At 48.2% G+C, this 20313-nt stretch overlaps 1 protein-coding gene across 1 annotated transcript in view; it reads right to left on the reverse strand.

Moving 5' to 3' along the window:
* Positions 1-15965, reverse strand: part of SIPA1L3 (signal induced proliferation associated 1 like 3) — a 236744-nt gene extending 220779 nt beyond the window's left edge. The window contains exons 1-2 of the mRNA XM_069540227.1: positions 15528-15965; positions 1976-2079 (exon numbers count right to left, since the gene is read on the reverse strand). The gene's annotated coding sequence lies outside the window, so the exon portion shown is untranslated. The remainder of the gene's footprint in view (positions 1-1975; positions 2080-15527) is intronic.
* Positions 15966-20313: the final 4348 nt, after the last annotated feature.

The following is a 20313-nucleotide window of genomic DNA, read 5'->3' on the forward strand; positions in this document are numbered from 1 at the left end:
GTTTAGTGAAGATAAGTGCTATGCCTAGAGCTCGGGCAGTGCTGGGACTTGAACATTATGTGCAAGAGGGTCCCCGACACAACTCCAAAACCACTGCACTTGGAGCTCAAAGGACACAGTCAGAAGTTGTAGGCGCTGCTCCTCTGACACTCTGCACATTCTTCTAGCAGCAGCAGGCACTGAGGTGTGCTGATGTGCGTGAAGGCAGCACACACCTCAGTCCCTCAGTACCTCATGCTGTTGGGAGAAACCCGAGAGGGCTGCTGAGCTCGCTCTGTGGAGCTTTGGGAAGCCCTGCCCAAGATATTTTTACAGAATCGATTGCTGACACCGGGAGGAAACAGATGAGGAGGTGTCAGCTATTACACAGACTCTTGGAGGTTCACCATTTAGTTAAAACCTGTTCAGCCCCAGAGCAAGAATTATTGCCTTTTAAAGCAGGGGAGACCGATAAACTCTGCCTGGACAGTTAATTCTTATTTCCAAGGCATTCCCTGACCCCCACTACTGCAGGAACACTCAAGAGGGCCTGATAATAAAGCCGGCGTTCCATATACACGGGTGTGTGTGTGTGTGTGTGTGTGGTGTCTTTGATAAAGCCTTCCTCACCTGAACTAACCTGCACACATCCTCTGCACTCACTAGGGCCAAGGCCGTCTGTTCCATGCCACATGCACCCATGCCACTGCCAGGGCCCAGGCTGCACAGACGGGAGGGGCTGAGAGACGGGAAGTCGGAGGGCCGGACACTGCAGGGAGGCCAGAGGACCAGTGGGTGACCAAGGGGGTGTGTGTGTGTACGCTACCGCCCCACCCTCAGTTGCAGATCTGAGGATGTGTTGACTTTCTCCTCAAAACCCAGATAGGAACAGCCCTTTGCTCGGACACCATCATAAATTCACTCATAAAACAGTTTATCCCACACCTACCACATGCCAGGAACTGTTCTACAAGGAGAGACAGAAGTACCTGTGCTTTCCTGGAGCCTACAGTGGGGGAGGAGGGGATAATAAACATATCAAGTGGTCATGCCATGAAGAAAACTAAAGCAGAGTAAAGGGCCAGAGTGTGATGGAGAAGGTGCTATTTAACGAGAAGAGAGGCCTCACTGAGAAGGTGACATTTGAGCAGAGACCCGAAGCGGGTGGGAGCTTTGGGGATACCAAGGAAGTGTTCCAGGCAGAGGGAACAGCCAGGGCAAAGGCCCTGAGGCAGGAACAGCAGGAGGCCAGTGTAGCTGGAGTACAGCCAGCAGCAGTTGAGAAGTCAGAGACAAGGTCAGACAGGGAATTTGGGGGGCTGGGGGCGGGAATAGCTGACACTGTGCACCACTCTGTGCCCAGGCTGTGAGCACTTTACATAGGTGATTCATTGGAAAGGTGAGTGGGTACTGCTACTTCTCACTTCATCGGATGAGGAAACTGAGAGGGAAAGGAACTCTCCTGAGACCACACAGCTCATCTGTACCAGGCTGGGATGCCCCACTGGTACATAAGTTTGCATCCCCTAGGAGCTCAACATTCACGATGCCTTCTCCAGGGAGAAATGTCCCCCATTTCCTTCTCACTCCCTCAACGCTCCGTCCACCCCTTCTTCACAGTTAGCAGCAGACAGGTAAACATTTCATGGGAGAGGAGGGAAAAAGAAAACCAAAAAACCACAGGTCTAATTCCCGAAAGGAGAAAACACACTATTAACTTCCTCTCCTCTACAAGTCACTACCAAACTTAACAAACACCACTCACCTGAAAGATGTCCCGAGCACAGCCTGGATCACAAAGTAGGCAGGTGACTATGAGGGGAGCTCCAGGCTCTCGGCTCCAGTCCCGTCCAGGCCAAGGCCACCTGCCTGCGCTCAGCAGGCCGTCCCGCCCTCGCCCTCCCCGTTGGGTGGGTGGTGCCTCCCCCAAGCCCGCTCTGGGTGTCTGGAATGCGGAAACGGGAACCTGCCGTGCCGGCTTCTAACAGCGACTTACTCAACAGCCGCGAGAACAACACGCCAGCCACCGGAGTTCCCCGAGAGATGGCTGGTCTCTGCGAACAGGCGAGTTCCCAAAGCGGGCTGTTTTGCCAAGGGTCCCTGTGTGGGCGGGAAATAAAAGGACTCCTTACTCATCAGGCACGTGGTCTGAGGAGCCTGAATGGGCTTAAGTGAAAGCTCAAGGTAACAAAGGCGGCTGGTCGGTTACCTGGGATCCAGGAACGGGCCACCTGTTCGCTGACAGAGCCGGGGCTGGATCGGCGCCCACAGCATCGCCTGCCCTGGGCTTGCCCGCTTCATTCACAGCCGCACAAACCAAAGGTGGGCTCCTTTCCCCTGCTAGCTCGCAGGGGCAGCGTCGCTTAAGGATTAAGCACTGCTGTTGGACTCCTCCAGCCAGCTTGGGAAGCACAACGGAACGGTTCTACCTAAAATAACAGCCCCCAGAACCCCAAACCCCTCCCCGCACCCTGCCACCCACGCTCACTCTGCACAAACACTGTTCTGAGCACCTCACGTGAATTACCTCCCCCAACCCTCACAGCCACCCTCTAAGTCAGCACTATTAGCATTCCTATTTTACATAAGAGAAAGTTCAAGAACAGAGAAGTCACAGGCTAAAGGTCACCCAGCAAGAAAGTGGTGGGGCAGAGGGTCAAGCCAAGCAGAGCAACTCTGGGTTTCCAGTTGTTAACCACTGCACTACATCTCCTCTCAAGAGGAAAGACAGGTCCCCCCAACTGGGCCTCAGTTTCCTCATCCGTAAAATGGGGTGAGCACGGGGTATCAGTGAGAGCTTAGAGTGAGCGCTTAGCCCTAACGCACAAAAATGCTCAATAAATACCAGCTGCAGTTATCACATGCTGCCCTCAGATTCAATCAGGTTCAGCTTTTATCTTCAAAACGGGGTAATTATAGTCACGGAGTTTAAATTCTGGGCAGCTGAAGGGAATGAAAAAAAAAAAACAAAAAACCGACACTTACTGCCCTTCCTTTCGTCCACAGAAAAAATATACAAAACATCTACTCTGAGTCCTGCACTAGGACACAGTGATAAACAAAAACCACATAAACCCTGCCCTCAGGGAGCTAACAGTTCCCTGTGAGTAAACTGGCACAAAATATTGAAAGAACAACAGATACAGCACGTGTACTGAGTGGTCACTGTGGGCCCGGCGCTGCAGTGCTCTAAATGCTTTACGTGCCTGAATGCACTGAACTCCCTCAACAACCTAGGAGGACAGTACCATTACCACCTTAAAGATATGGAAACTGAGGCACTGCAAGGCTAGTGGCTTGCCCAAGGTCACATGGGAGCCTGAGATGGAACCAGGACTTACGCCCAAGTAGTCTGGCTCCACAACCTGCGCTTCATTCCTCAGTCCCTCGGCAGTCCTGCGGGGCAACGGCTTTACACTGGGTCCATAAGCAGTAGCAACAGGCACCCACAGGAAATGTCAGTCTGCAAAATGAACGGTCACTTTCACGTGTTGTTGGGAGGAGAGGGTGGAATTATTAAATTATAACTGTTCAATTAATGTCACATTTAATACGTTAATAGCAGGGGCCACATTCTTTTTTTTTAATTCCAAGAAAAAAATTTTTTTTGCCATTTTTAAAATTTTTATTTTACTTTTTTATACAGCAGGTTCTTATTAGTTATCTATTTTATACATATTAGTGTATATATGTCAATCTCAATCTCCCAATTCATCCCACCACCACCACCACCCCTGCCACTTTTCCCCCTTAGTATCCAAACGTTTGTTCTCTACATCTGTGTCTCTATTTCTGCCTTGCAAACTGGTTCATCTGTACCATTTTTCTAGATTCCACATATATGCGTTAATATACAATATTTGTTTTTCTCTTTCTGACTTCACTTTGTATGAGAGTCTCTAGGCCCATCCATGTCTCTACAAATGACCCAATTTCGTTCCTTTTTATGGCTGACTAATATTGCATTGTATATATGTACCATATCTTCTTTATCCATTTGTCTGTCGATGGGCATTTAGGTTGCTTCCATGACCTGGCTATTGTAAATAGTGCTGCAATGAACATTGGGGTAGATGTGTCTTTTTGAATTATGGTTTTCTCTGGGTATATGCCCAGAGGGGCCACATTCTTTTTTTTTTTTTTTTTTTTTGCGGTACGCAGACCTCTCACTGTCGTGGCCTCTCCCGTTGGGGAGCACAGGCTCCGGACGCGCAGGCTCAGAGGCCATGGCTCACGGGCCCAGCCGCTCCACGGCATGTGGGATCTTCCTGGACCGGGGCACGAACCCGTGTCCCCTGCATCGGCAGGCGGACTCTCAACCACTGCGCCACCAGGGAAGCCCTATATACACATTCTTGAAGGTAGAAATGATTAGAGAACAAAAAGCTATGTCCTGAATCAGGTAATTACAAAATGAAGTTGGTAAGGACAATGGCACAAAAACATATAGGTACTATGCTTCCACTTTGTTTCCCTAACTTCTGTAGCAGATCCAATTGTTTGCCTACCCAATATCCATACCCCTCTCCCAGTCTTTTCCTAAATAGTACTCCAATTTTATTCCTGTAGCAGCACTCTTCCCGGCAGTCCTGTGCTTCAGGTGAGGATGGTTTTAGCCCCAGCGGGGACAGTAAATCCTGATTGGCCCTCGCCTGTGATTTGCCCAAGCATGGTCATGTGTCACAATGCTCGCCAATGAGATATGAGGGGAATCTGGGAGGCGGGGCGTCTTTGAAAGGTTTCCATGCTCCTAAGAGAGACACAGTGAGAGATGCTCTCTTTCTGCTGCTGGATATAGCCTTGTCAGGGTGTGATGACCGGAGCTGTGACAGTCATCCTGTGGCCACGAGGACATCCTGAGGACACAGAAGACACGCCAAGGATGGTAGAGAGGGCTGGGCTTCTTACAGGCATTGTGGAACTGCTTAATTATTCTACCCTGGTGCTGCCTATCTATGGGCTTGTTACAGATCGTAAACTCCTGATTTCAGGCCAGTTTCACTTGGGCTTCCTAATTATAGTAGATCAGCAGTTCTCAAAATGTGCTCCCAGGCCCAGGAGCACCAGTATCACCGGGGGACTTGTTAGAAATACAAATTCTCAAGCCAGAGCTACTGAATCAGAGACACTGGGTGGGGCCCGGCAATGTGTTTTAACAAGCCCTCCAGGGGACTCCGGAGCCTGCTCAGGTTTGAGTAGCACAAAGTGATAAAATGTTGAGAGTGTGGCCTCTGGAGTCAGGTTCCTGGGATCCAAATCCTGTCACCACCACTGTCTAGCTGTTGGGCAAGTTATTTAAATTTAGTTGCCTCATCTGCAAAAGGGGAGTAATAAACATACTTACAGCGTTGTCGGGAGGCTTAAATGAGTCACTTTGTGGGACGCGCCGAGCACAGTGCTTAGCATACAGCAGACACTGTATAAATGACCTATTTGCTGCTGCTGTTGTTACTATTAACTATCGTTTGCAGCCAAAGGCATACCAACTGACACAACTTTCTCAATAACTCAATCAACCCTGCAATATGGCCCATCTCAGAGAAAAGACAAGGCTGCGCTAGATGCAAACCCGACACCTCTCTGCCCTCGTGCCCTCCCACTCTATCCTCCTCCACTCTGCTCTTAGCCACTGTCTCAGGGCCTTTGCACTGGCTGCTCCCTCTGCCCAGAAACCTCCACTGCTCACACTGCCTCACCTTTAGGCATGAACTCAAGCCACCTCCCAGGGAGGCCATCCCTGGCCACCCTGTCTAAAATTTAAACACCCTCCACCCTAATACCTCACATCCCCTTTCTTAATTTTTTCTGCTTAGCATTTATTACCATCTAACACAGTATACATCTTGTTTATCTATCTACTGTCTGAATTCCCCACTTGAATGAGAGCCCCGGAAGGGGAGAAGCCATGTCTGCCTTGCTCACTGCTATAAACCTAGTACCTAGAAGAGCATTCAGCTGGGTGAATACCTGTTGAATGAGTAAGTTTAAAAGTCAGGGACTTCCCTGCTAGTCCAGTGGTCAAGAATCCGCTTTCCAATGCAGGGGACACGGGTTCGATCCCTGGTCGGGGAACTAAGATCCCACAAGCCACGGGGCAACTAAGCCCACGCGCCGCAACTACTGAGCCCGGCGCTCTAGAGCCCATGCACCATAGCGAAGAGCCTGCACACCACGACAAAGACCCAGCGCAGCCAAAATAATATAAAAATAAATAAATAAATAAAAACTCAGAATTGGTGTCAGTGTTTGGGGTTTGCCACCCTCAGATCCAACATGTGCCAGGTCTATACTGGGAAACCCGGAAAAAGCAAGCTGCCTAAACTGGTGACAGTGATACTAATGTTCTCTCCATGCTGGACGCACCTCAGAGCCTGTGAAGGAAAAGTAAAGGCAGAACTGATGAAGGTGCTGGAGGCAGATGCTTGAGGGAGCCGGAGGGGCTGCAGGACTCCGCCTGCCTTCCTCCCCGCCGTGGTATAAAGAGCTAAGCATCAGAACAAATGCCGCCAGCCTCGGGCAGGATCAGTGCCGAGCTCCTGTTCACATCAACCATTGCTACCCATCTAGCAAGCAAACCTCGAGCAGAAACCCCCAAATAAGGGTGCCCTCTTTTCCTGCCACTTTCACACAAGGGTTTCTGCCCTGCACTGACTTGCTGTTCAGTTAGAGACCCCAAAAGAACAAATGCAACAGGAGTCTCTGCTTGATGTGAAGTGGGGCAGAGTGAACGTTTGTTGTCAAGGAGTTTTATCTGCTGTCTTGATGAGAAATATCATCAGGTCCGCAGCACCCGCACATGCTGCATCTTGCAGCTTTGTCAAAAGTCAAAAGTCAGAACTGAAAGGGGGCACTTTCCCTGCCTCCCGCTGCAGGGCTGGAGGCAAACCAAATGCTGGATTCTGGTTCCATGTGGGGCCCTGACAAAGACACATCAGAGGAAGGATCTGTGCACGGCTGTCCTGAGGGGAGAATGGGAGGAGGATCTGAGGCCTCCTGCTGGAACACGTCTTTGGAAAAAATGTGGGAGGCGCCCCACGGTCAGGTGCTGGAGGGAACCAGATCTCAGGGAAGAGGGACTTCTGCAAACTGACTCAGAGAACGAGCACCCTCGTGGTCAGTGCTCAGAGCAGCTGGGGAAGCGTGTGGCCTCTGCAGGCTCACTGATGCCCTCGCTGTGGCCAGATGCTGCTTTACCAAAGGGGTTTCCAAAGCTCTGAGCCAAGTATTGACTCGTATGATGAAAAGAAAAAACAAAATTCCTTTTTATTATATAAGTGAACTGGGCAGAGGCAGGGAATTCCTCCATACTACACTCGAGCTTGAAACACACAAACGCTGAGTGAAATTTGTTATACTTGCTTCTAACTTTTCATGGTGAGATGTTTCAAGCACACAAAGGTGAAAAGAAGAGTATAATAAACCCCCTCCATCTCCCTGCCCATCCATCCATATTATTTTGAAGCAAATCTCAGATGTCTTTAACAGTTCATAGGTATTTCAGAATATAAGTCTTGGTTTCCCTGGTGGCGAAGTGGTTAAGAATCCGCCTGCCAATGCAGGGGACACGGGCTCGAGCCCTGGTCTGGGAAGATCCCACATGCTGCAGAGCAACTAAGCCTGTGCACCACAACTACTGAGCCTGCACTCTAGAGCCCGCGAGCCACAACTACTGAGCCTGTGTGCCACAACTACCAAAGCCCGTGCACCTAGAGCTCGTGCTCCACAAGAGAAGCCACCGCAATGAGAAGCCCGTGCGCCACAACAAAGACGCAACACAGCCAAAAATAAAATAAGTAAACTTATAAAAAAAAGAATATAAGTCTTAAAGATAAGGACTTTTTCTTAAGCAGAACCACAGTATCATTATCACACCTAAAAAATTAACAAGAATTCCTTAATAATGTCAAATATCCAGTGCGTTTTTGTTATTTAAAAGGGTGACTTCCCTGGTAGTCCAGGGGTTAAGACTCTGCGCTTCCAAGGCAGCGGGGTGCAGGTTCAATCCCTGGTCAGGGAACTAAGACCCCACATGTCACACAACACGGCCAAAAAAAAATTAAAAATAAAAGAATAAAGAAAGGGGAAGTGCAGGTTCCAAAATCACAGAAAAACCCCACAACCAGAGTGATGGTCAAGCCTCCAGGCCCAAAGGGGCCTGAGACTTGCTGCGGGGCTACCTGGACCAGGAGATCAGAGACCACACGTGGAATAGAGAGGCTGCAACTAGTCAGTGTGGTCTTGCTTGACCACCCCATTCGGTTGTCTGTCGTCCACGGAGAGACCGCAGAATGAGCGTTTAAGAGCCTGGACTTGGCTTGGATTTGAATCCTGACTTTCACACTCACCAGCTTTGTGATTTGCACTTCTGAAGATCTGAGTTTCTTTACGTAGGAAATGTGAATAATAAGAGTACCTACACCATGGAGTAGTTTTGAGGATTAAGTGAGCTATTACATGAAAAGCACTTGGAGCAGTGCCTTGTACACAGTAAGAGCTCAATGAATGCTGGGTCGTATTAATAATTCAGCCAACAGACACTCAGTGAGCATCTTTTACATGCCAGGCACTGTCCAGCACTAGGAGATAAGGGTGGTTACGAGGTTAAAGCTCTCATGAATTACCACCTGGAACCCATGCACCATAGCGAAGAGCCTGCACACCACGACAAAGACCCAGCGCAGCCAAAATAATATAAAAATAAATAAATAAATAAAAACTCAGAATTGGTGTCTGAGTGCCAGGGGCTGGCACGAGGTCAACCACCTGAGGACATGAACAGACTCAGAATCTCCAGCACCTGCCTTGTCTGAGTAGGAGAAACAAGCACTCCTTGCTCCTGAGATGGGGAGCCCTGAACCAAGAGAGTAATTAAAGGTCTAGAACAATGACTCCCATAGATGAAAGAGTCCCCTTCCTGCTATCCCCCAACCCAGCAATGCCTCTGGATCACAGCAAGGGCAAGATTCACACACTGGGTAAACTCTGCTATCGCTGAGCTCACAGGAAAAGGCCACACAGCTCCCACAGGAGGCAGACAAAAGAGAAGAGAGGCTTCACACCCAAATAAGCTGCTTGCTCAGAATGGGCTTTCAGTAGGCTGCGTCCTTTTCTCGTTTCCTTCACTCACCCTGCCCACCGTCCTCAGTGCCCAAAGACCCTTCTCCTTCCTGGGAAGCAAAGACCTGTTCCCAGGAAACCTCGAGCTCATCGTAAGGAGGGGATCAGCCAGTCACTCAGGTCTAAACCAGCACTCCAGCACCAATATAAAACTCGAGGATCGACGCTGACAAGCTCTGGGAATGCATTTTGTGTGATGAGTCCTTCCTATGGTTTTTGTGGCTCAAAGCTCAGACCCCATCCCTCAAACCCTCAAACAAACACGAACACAACATATACAACAGAGATGAAGAGATTTAAGAGTACGCACCTGAGTTCAAATTCTGCCTCCATCACTTCCTAACCGTGAACAAGTGGCCTCTCGTTGCCAGACCTCAGCTTCTTCATCTGTAGAGCGGGGATGATTAGAGTCCCTGCCACCTCACAACACAGGTCACACACGCCAAGCACACTGCCAGGCCCAGAAGGTGCCTTTGATGATGACAGCTGTGAGTTTAGCGACCCCTGCCTATGATAAATATGCTTTTCATCATTCATCTGCCCTTATTCACCAAGATAAAACAGGGATGGCATCTTTGACCTATCACCTAGGGTATGAGTCTCATACCCTAGGTCCACACTGTCCAATACCTGTGGCTACTGAGCACTTGAGATGTGGCCAGTACAAATGGAGATGCTGAAGGTGTAAAATACACATTGTATTTTGAAGACTTAATGTGAAAAAAAAAGAATGTAAAGTATCTCAATAATTTTTATACTGACTACGTGTTGAAATGATGGGTTTTTTTTGTTTTTTTGGCCACGCCACACCGATCTTAGTTCCCTGACCAGGTATCGAACCCATGACCTCTGCACTGGAAGCACAGTCTTAACCACTGGACCACCAGGGAAGTCCAAAATGATACTATTTTGGATTAAATAAAATATAGTATTAAAATCAATTTCCTGTTTCTTTTTACTCTTTTAAATGTGATTCCCCATAAAATCTTAAATTATGTATATGGCTCACATTGGTGGCTCGCATTATATTTCTAATGGACAGTACTGGTGCAGACCCTTGAGAACCAGAGTCTTCTTATTTGACTTCATACCGTCAGTGTCTAGCATGGTGCCCGGCACATAGGCTGGGTAGAAAAAAATGTTTCACAGATGGCTGGATGAAAGATGCTCTCCATACTTTTCCTGGTCTTAAAAGCAACCACTGCCATCCTCACATCTAACCAGGCCTGCCCTTCATTCAAAATACTGCACAGCCCTTAAGGTCAAAGCTACACCAAATCAAAATGGACATAGTCATGGTGGCTGGAACAGGGTCCCAGAGCCCCTGCAGGGCCAGGCATCACCACCTTAATTACTGGACTGTATTTTAATACTTTAACAGTCCATAAGGCTGGTCTGGTGCTTAGAAACACTCTTTCCCTGGCTGGCCCAAGTCCTCTTGCAAAGCTCACCCAAATGGGACACCGCCTTGTTCATGCTCCTTCGACACCACACCTCATTTCTTGCTAACTTGCGCCTGGTGTGGCAGCCACGCAGTCAACCTTGTTTTATTTGAGGACAGGCTCTGCTCAAGGGCCTTCAGTTTTGAAACAACCAATTAAACATCCCAACAGAAACTGACCCCATCGTGTCTCACTGTCAGTGGAAACGATGCCACATCCCCAGACCACTCCTGCTGCCACATGAATGAGGTACTAAATATAGTCCACAGTGCTTTGCATGTCAAACGACATGGAAGGGAAATGCTGCATCCACTTCTTAAACTTGCCTCAGCCTGCTAAGGAGGGCCTGGGAAGAGGAGTTTGGCATATGGGGAAGAGCCTGGACCCTGGAGTCAGCTTCCTCGTCTGTAAAGTGAGTTATCTATCCCGGACTCTTGTGAGGATTAACTGAGGAAAAGTGTGAAATGCTTAGAAGAACACCAAGTACAGAGTAAAGTACTAGGAAATGTTAGCTGCTATTATCATCATCATTATTATTTTACAAAAATTAAAGTAGTGTGAACTCAAACAATGGGAGTTCACTCTTCTCCAGCCACGATACTGTTTTTGTAGCAAACTCATTCTCACATCTGAGCCTTTGCACTTGCTGTTCCCTCTGCCTGGAAATGGTCTTTCCACCCAGCTCCTGGCACAGCTGGTGCCTCTTCTCACGTGACTCCCCTTCAGAAAGGCCTGGGAGGCCTTCCCGGGCCACACAAGCTAAAGTAACCATCCCTGGGACTTCCCTGGTGGTCCAGTGGTAAAGGATCTGCCTTCCAATGCAGGGGTCTCGGGTTCGATCCCTGGTCGGGGAACTAAGATCCCACATGCTGTGGGGCAACTAAGCCCGCGCACTGCAACTACTGAGCTCACGTGCCTCAACTAGGGAGTCTGTGTGCCGCAACGAAGAGCCCGCGTGCTGCAACGAAGACCGGATGCAGCCATAAAAATAAGTAAATAAAATATAAACATTAAAAAAATTTGAAGAGGAAAGCATACTTCATTAAAAAAAAAATCCCTTCCCCACCGCCAGTCTGCCCCAACCCCTCTCTCCATACCCCCCACCCTGTTATTTCCTCCATCTGAAATTAAAACCACCGGAAGTTTCCTTGTTTATTGTGTGTCCCCTCAGCTAGAATGTAAACCCTAGGAGAGCAAGGATCTTGTCTGTCTTGTTCACTATCCAGAGTTTATGCTTTTAGCCACTACACTACACTGACTATGTACCAGAATGCTTACTGGATGTGTGTTTGTGAATGTAAAAGAAATCCCAGAAAGAACTTAAATGTCCAGCAATAGGGAGACGGTGGTGTGGAGCATGGTCTGTCCACACTGAAGAATGCGTGTCTAGCTGTTAAAAAGAATGAGTCAGGGACTTCCCTGGCGGTCCAGTGGCTTAGACGCCACACTCCCAATGTAGGGGGCCCGGGTTCGATCCCTGGTTGGGGAACTAGATCCCACATGCTGCAACTAAGAGTTCTCATGTCGCAACTAAAAGATTCCGCACGCCGCAACTAAAGATCCCGCATGCTGCAACTAAGACCCGGTGCAGCCAAATAAATAAATAATATTTAAAAAAGAAAAAGAATGATTCAGATATGTAATGACTTGAAGAGATAGGCCCTATCAAATATTTTAAAAATCAAGTTACAAATATGTGTGTCTTGATCCCTCCTTTTTTGGGGAGTGGTGAGGGAGAAGGAAGAAAACAGTCAATATTTGCATACATACATCCATATAAGTATAGAAAGAGGTAAGTGAGAGCATCTACCCGAATTTCCAAGGGCAGAGAATCTACTTTGTTCTCTCAGACATCTCCAAAACCTGACACTGGATACTCAGTAAATACTCACTGTCTGAATAAATGGTTGTCTTCGGGGGATGGGATTTTGGAGTGGAGGGTGGCACCTATCGTCTTCTTTACGTATCTCTGTATTGACATGTTACTATGAGCATGTATATCTCAGCATAACTTTTGAAAAGCCAAATTCAACCAATTCACACACACACACACACAAATTAAAGCCATGACCAGAGCAGTTCTAAGAAACAGCAGTGTCAGTCTTAAAGAAAGCACAAATGCACAAACTGGTCCAATAGCATCTGATTCTAACAGCTAAAAACAAACCCTTTACTTTAGAGGAAATGACTGTTCAATTCTTTTATTAAAACATACATTTAATTTAGATTTGGGGAATTAAACACATAACAAGGTTAAGCTGTTATCATAACCTGTGTCATTTTTTTACACCGAAGTTTGAAATATAACCGCAAAATACCTTTTACAGGGAAAAAAAGGCACCAATCACTGCACGTTCTAAATTCCATTTTTGATTTACCGCCTAACAACTGCAATGTCTGAAAAACAGGCTCATGTTTAACTCTGACCATTCCACACAGACTGCTAAAAAACCCACATGCTGTTGTCACTAACAATTAAGACCAAGATTTTTTTAAGCCATTGCTTTATTTCCTCAGATTTAAAAAAGCACTTAGGGGGAATTCCCTGGCAGTCCAGGTTAGGACTCGGTGCTTTCACTGTCCAGGCCCTGGTTCGATCCCTGGTTGGGGAACTATGATCCTGGCAAGCCCTGTGGTGCGGCCATAAATGATTAATTAATTAACTTAATAAATAAATAAATAATAAAAAAGCACTTAGGCAAATTTAGTGGTCAGCACAAATTTGAGACCACCGGTTCCCATCTCCAAGTGAAATTACAATGAAAGATCTGACAACAGACTCACCCTAAACGGAGAGCTAATGAATTTCCCTGCCCAGCCTCTTCCCTGGTATGTATGCTACCTCCCAAAATGCCCAGAATGGCCCTTCCCACAGAGGATATTCTAAGCCGCTGACACGGTATAACTTTTCAGAAAGAAATTTAGCAACTCAGCCGAGCTTTGCCAGGCTAAAACTGTAGAAATGGGCCCCCTGAAAGCCAGGGCTTTACTCCCGACTTGTGGCCATTGCAATCTGGCCAAGTCCATAGTGCCTTCTCGGCACCCTATGAATACAATGTTTCACATACATCAATCCTTGGTGACTTGAAAGAAACAACTCAACGTTGTTGGAAAAGTCCATATTCAGTGGCCAAGGGAGAATTTCAGTGCCCACAAGATGGGAGATCAAGAAGGGCCAATGAAATGGTTGCTATGAAATAAGACAGCTCCATCCTTCTTGCCAATCAATTAGACCCGGGAAGCCTGGGGGAGAAGAGCAACTCCCAAGTTTCTGGCTTGGCCCATTTGCCAAGATGGTGACTACTGGGTCTGAGAGGAAAAAGGAGTTTAGGTTGAACATTTTGAGTTCATGGTACCCAAGGGAACAGTCACCAGAGGACATCAAGGAGCACAGGCTCCACATCTGGAACTGGAGCTGAGGGTGCTAACAGGGCTTTGAGACAGAGTCAAGTGCTGGCAGCAGTGGTACAGTACATAAAGCCCTAGAGTGAATGTGTTGGCTTGCGGGGAGGAGTGTGTGAGAGCTGAGCAGGGGGCTGCTGAGAGCAAGTCAGTACCATTTCTTCTCAGGCCCTTATACTGCAGTATGTTCCACAATTTAACCTCTGGTGAATAAAAATTGGGGCGGTGGGGGCAGGGGGGAGACATTAACCTTGTCCCTGCTCTGCCCTGTAAATACAAACATAAGCAGCAAAGACCTATCAAGAAAAAGAAGACATGTTTGTTAAGTGCTTACTATGCACCTGGCCCTGTGCTGAACACTAAATATGAATTGTCTCCTAGGATCATCAAAACAACCCTAGCACAAATGTCCTATCACTACCATTTCACAGATGGGACATTGAGGCTGGGAGGGAACATGTGGGGTAGCTCAGAGCTGTCATGTCACATCCCACCATAGTCAGGCAGTCTCTGGGCCAGATGGAGAACATTGAAGAAGAACAATTATAATATATAAGAGCTGCTACTTAGTGAGAGATGGCTCTGGACTAGGAATACAATCTCAGCAAATCCTTACAACCCTCTGAGGCTGATATTGTTACCCCATTTTACATAGATGGAACCTGAGGCTGCAGGAGAAGTCAACCAGACCAGTTTTGAGTCTGGCCCACTGGAAGACCAACACTACAGCCAGAGCCCCACCCTTAGGGGGGTCTCTGAGAAACTGGGAAAACGCTGAATAAATGGTACCATTTATTAAATGCTGACTATGTGCCAGCTGCTGCTCTAAGCACTTCACAAATGGTATTCTCACTGCATCCTCAAAACGACTCTACAAGGTGGCTGCTATTAAAATCCCATTTTATAGACAGAGAAACGAAGGCACAGAGCAGTGAAGTCTGTCGCTCAAGGTCACACAGCTAGTAAATGGTAGAACCTAATGGTTGAACTTGGTTCTGCCTCCCAAACCAAAGCTCTTAACAAAATAATTTCAGTTAACAGCAGTCACCCTGCATTGAAGGCTAACTATGGACTCGGCTCACCCTCAACTTACCACATTCGGTGGATAATACCTTCACACCATTTCTCGGGAGCTAACAATAATGCAAACACGTAATAAGTGCCTTCTATGTGCCAAATGCTTTATTCACCAGATCTCAACATTTCAACAGAATTCCCAACAAAAGACACTATTCTTCCCCGGTTAGACTGAAAGGGGAAACTGAGGTTCGGCGCGGTTTCCCTATATCGCACCTCCAGAGTGGCAGAGCCAGGACCCGAACTCACTGCTACCCGACTCCCATGCCACGCTCTTCGGCAACAGCGCCAGGTAGCTCGTCTGGAAAGTTGAAGCATGCGGGCAAGAGACCGGCCAGGTCCAGAGGGCTAGAGTCCCGCCGCCGCCGCCGCCGCCGCCGCCCCCAACAACCGGTCCCCACACCCGGCCGTCCGCCCAGTCGCCCGCCCGCGCTGACCCTCGGGGTCCGAGGGGACACCGATTCCCCACCACCCTTGCGCGAGGCCGACCCTGCACCCGGAGCCACAAACCTGGGCGTCCCAGCTGCCCGCGCAGCGGGCCCCACGACCACGGTATCCAGATCCGCGCCGCTTGCTGGAGACGCCGCCAGCTCCTGTGGCCCGAGTGACTTCCAGGCTGCCCACTTCCAAGCCGCTTCGCGCGACGCCTCCTGGGAACTGTAGTTTCGCCCTAGGCGGCAGCAAGCTGAAAAAGGCCTGGTGCCCAGGTGCTGCCGGGAGCTGTAGGCGCGGGGCCGCGCTGCCTTCTGGGAATTGTAGTCCACCTGTCGCCTCAGTGCCTCTGGAGTCTCCAGAGTACTTCCGCAGCCCCGAGGGGCGTGAGGGATAGAGGCGTGTCTTCTGCAGACTCCAGCCCGTTGACCGCGCTCCTCGCTCGGCGAGGGCGGTTTTTCCCTTTTTCCAAGCCCTGTCCGCCTCCTCCCTTCCTTCAGTGGACCCTCTTCCTCCCTCTCCGCAAAGCGCGCGCGAGATACTTACACCGAGGGCGCGAGCCTCGGGAGAGGCGGGAACAGCGGAGCAGCGCGCTAGACCCCCAACCGAGGGGAGCCGTGGAGAAGGGCGTCTATGCGCGCTCGCGCACGCGCGCTCGCCGGCCAACTCCGGCCTAAATTGCCGCGGGCCCCCACGGGGAGGACTTTTTTTTTTTCCTTTCGAACGCGCGCGCGCGCGCGCGCGGGGCCTCGCGCTGGGCTTTTTCCTGCCGGGCGCGCGCCAGTGCGCACGCGCGCTCACTCCCCTCGCCTCGGTCCGTCCACCGGGCGCGGGGCTGGGGAGCTAACCGTCCTGTTGGCAGAGTCTTCTCGCAGCATCCCCAAGGTCGCTCGTCAGGCCCTCCTATTCTAGGTCTGATCCTTCACGTAGCTTCTGAGAGCCGCCACACACGCCGTGCCCTCCCTAGTCGGGAATGCAGTCGTCGCAGGTAACAGGCGCGGCCCCGGTCTTGAAGAGGCGGACACGCCCTTCTTCCCTCCGGCGCGGAGAGCTGGGACGACCGAATGTGTTGGGATTCGTGTCTGGTCGCCTCTCCCCGTAGTAGGCGGCTCCGGAACTCTGCCTTCGACGGGAGTCTCATGACCATCACCCAGGGGGTTGCCCTGGAGGCCCGGTTACCTACCATTCATTCGTTTATAGCACATTCTTAGGGTAACCAGTGTTTGTTGAGTACTTATGGCCTGGAAAATTTTGTTCAAATTTAGTCCACCTGCTGGCATGATCAAGGATCCGACTCTTTTTTTCAAAAAAATGAATGTTGCCACTCCTACTCCACTAGGGGTTACCGAGGGAACTGGCTAGAATTGCAAGGTTCTCTGGTCAAGAAAACCCAGTCAATACCCTTCGCACCTCATCTTCCTTCCAAGAAGATGCTCAGTAAGACTTGAGCTGGGAAGCATATATTTCTTCTTCCTGAGAGAGGGCAGAGGGTCATTCATTTGCTCATTCATTCAACAAAAATGTATTAAGCACCTACTTCATGCCAGGTTGGGTGATAATGAGGACACGGGAGAAATCAAGATAAATTGGGTTCCTACTCTCAAGGAGTGAAATCCACACCACCACCAGACGGTGATAATTTAAAGCAGTACTATCTAATAGAAATATAATGCAAGCCAAATATGCAATTTTAAAATTTACATTAAAAAGAAACAGGTGAAATTAATTTTAATAATTTATTTAAGCCAGTATACCTAAAATAAGTTATGCTTAATGAATAAAAGATGTACATTGCTTCAGTTTTAAAATTTAAGTTAATTAAAACTCTGAGGCATTAACAAAGATATTCATTTGTGGCATGGGTTATAGCAAAAGGTTGGAAACTGCCCAATTTCCATTAATAGAAGTTTAAATAAATAAATGGTAGTTCAGCCACGCAGTGGAATACACTGCAGCTGACAGCTGTTGAAAAATGAGACAGAGCTGTATGTTTTAATATGAGTTAATCTTTAAGATTATTAAGTGAGAAAAGTGTATATAGCATACTACCATTTGTGTAAGAAAAATAATATTTTTTACATACATGCTTGTGTGTGTACAGAACACCTGAAGAAAGACACAACCAGGGTTACCTTTCTGAAGGGGAACAGGACAGGTGACTTTCTCTTCAGTATATGTTCCTTGGTATGTTTTGAGTATTTTTACCATGTCCATTTTTAAAAGTTGTTTCATTAATGGAGGATGATAGCTAAGTCATAGAATCATTGTATAAGAATTAAATGAAACAATGTATGTAAAATGCCTGGCAACCACTTTACAACCTTAGTCAGTTCTGGATGCTATCACTACTCCCATGCTGGATAATTCTTCACTCAATAGAAACTAGCCCACCCTGGTAATATATGTGTGTCCTGGAAAATTGTTTCTTTCTGTAAAGTTAAGTGCATTCCAGTCCCAGCCCTAGCTGTGAACTCACTTATAAGGCCAGAGTAGCAGTCCCAGGCCTGGGGACAGACTTGGGCTCCTTAACAGTAATTCAAAAAAACAGAGTAAGCCAAGATTGCCCTCGGGCTTTACAGTCCCTCTGACTTTACAGTCAACTGATGCCAGCTGGGCTTTCTGCATCCTTGTCCCCAAACGTGAGAGCCACCTGCAAGGCTGTAGGATCCGTGCTGGGCTTTACCTCAAAGTGTGGAGCACACATCACTCTTCTTTTGGGTGGTCAGGTCTCCTTGTTATATGTACTCACAATACTTTGTTCTTTTCCTTCTTCAACAGGGGCCCAATAGTGTCATGGAGTGCAGTACCCCCTAGAGCCAATTCTCTGTATTACAAAGGCAGGGCTCATGGGATGCTGGCTTTCCATCCCACCACCACCGACACAGTACCTTGGAATGGACTGCAACTAAGAAAAAGGATGTGGCACCAGCATCAATGCCCAATCATAGACCTGGTTTGTCTCTATAGTCAGCTAGTCAGATACCATATCTCAGCCCCCAAATTCTGACTCCTCTCAGTTGGCTGCAGGACTTGAATTCTCCCTTTAGATCATCTTTGGGTTATCAAGATATTAAAAAGTCAAGACCATTGGGATTAAGGCATCTGGCGCTCTCTCTGGACTTGCTTTTAAGGACAGGTAAGGGGATTAGGGAATCAAATGTGGGGCATTTTAGGAGAGGTTTCCTCTAAGGAAACTGGTATATGGGATGGGAGAGAGTGGCAACAACAACAACAAACATAGGTATGGGGGTTGAAGGCCTTCCTTCTCACTTAACCTCCAAAGAATATGCCCCCAAAGGGTTCCAACCGCTTGCTTTTTATAGGCTGGTCAAGAGAAGTTGGACCCAGAGGAGATAATTAGGAAAAATGGAAACTGATGTCAATGACTGCAAATTTGTTGACTACAAATGACTACTCTCTCAGCAGCTCTGGGCCCCCAAGAAGGAGCTGGTTGGGTAAATCTGAGCTGTGGGGCCCTGGCCCGTAGGGCCATCCACCGATCCATTTCAGCTGATCACAGTGGCTCCTGAAAGGTGGTCCAAAAGAGCAGCAAGTGCAGGGTTACAGGAGAATAGAATGGAAAAAGATATGGCAGGAGGGCAGCATGCAGCCTTGGGGAGAGTGGAAAGACATAGGGGATGCTAATGTCTGAAAGCCAGTCCCCAGTTCCCATTAGTGGGTTTGTGGGGAAGAGAGCTCACTTAGCATTAGCTGGGAGAACCTTTTACTTCTCTCAAATGATAGAAGAATCTTGAACTGTGAGTTGGATCTTAGTCTTGAAGCTGCCCTGTGTAGCTTTGAACACATCCCTCTTCCTCTCTGAATTCACATTCCTTATATGTACAATGGAGACGGTGGTATCTGCCTCTCAGAATTCTTTCAAGAACTAATGAAGTGATTGATGTGAAAGCTTTTTTTTTTTTTTTTTTGGCCGCACCGTGAGGCATGCGGGATCTTAGTTCCCTGACCACAGATCCAACCCGCGCCCCCTACAGTGGAAGCGCAGAGTCTTAACCACTGGACCGCCAGGGAAGTCCCTGTGAAAGCTTTTTTTTGTGGGCACTAAACCACCCTACACATGAGATGATGATAAGTTTTACCTGTTGCTTCCCCCCGCAGATCCAGCCATCAAGTCTCTGTGGCAACACAGGGCCTAGTCTTAGCCGTGCCAGAGGGTGGGTTCTGCTGACCTTGCCTCAGGAGGCCCAGGCCAAATGATCTGGAACTCCAACAGCTCTCCAAACCAGTGTTTCTCAGACTTTAAGACCAGCTGGAGAACTTGTTAAAACTCAGATTTTGGGGCCCTACTCTCGGAGTTTCTGATTTAGTAGGTCTAGGGTGGGGCCTGATAATTTGCATTTCTAACAAGTTCCCAGGTGATGCTGATGCTGCTGTCCTGAGGATCGCAGTTTGGGGACCACTTTAAACTGAAAGTCCATCCTTCATCTGGCAGGCGCAAGGATGGCTTCCACTGCCCTCTGCTGGCCAGACTATTAAATTTAGCTGTAATGTTTCCAGAGCAACTGAAAAGTACAAAGTATAGGTTGGAAGGAAAAAACTAGTACTTCTCTGAGAACCAAACCAGCCTAAAAACAGCAGTCATAATTGTTTGTTGCTTTAGAGTATACTTTAAAAAGTATTCACAGGAATTATCTTAGTCTATCCTTGCAACAATCCTGTGAAGTTGCAAGGATCTGGCATTTTCATTTTACAAATGAGGAAAACAAGCGCATCGTCAGATCAGTAATGACAGACCCCCTGACAGAGGGAACTTGTTAAAAGTAGGATTTATTCACCATCCAACTAAGAAAAGTAGAGGTTTGTCCTCATGAAGGCCAAAGAGAAGGGAATGGGGAGGAGGAGG

The sequence above is a fragment of the Delphinus delphis genome, chromosome 20, assembly GCF_949987515.2.
Source record: "Delphinus delphis chromosome 20, mDelDel1.2, whole genome shotgun sequence".
Lineage (NCBI taxonomy): Eukaryota > Metazoa > Chordata > Mammalia > Artiodactyla > Delphinidae > Delphinus > Delphinus delphis.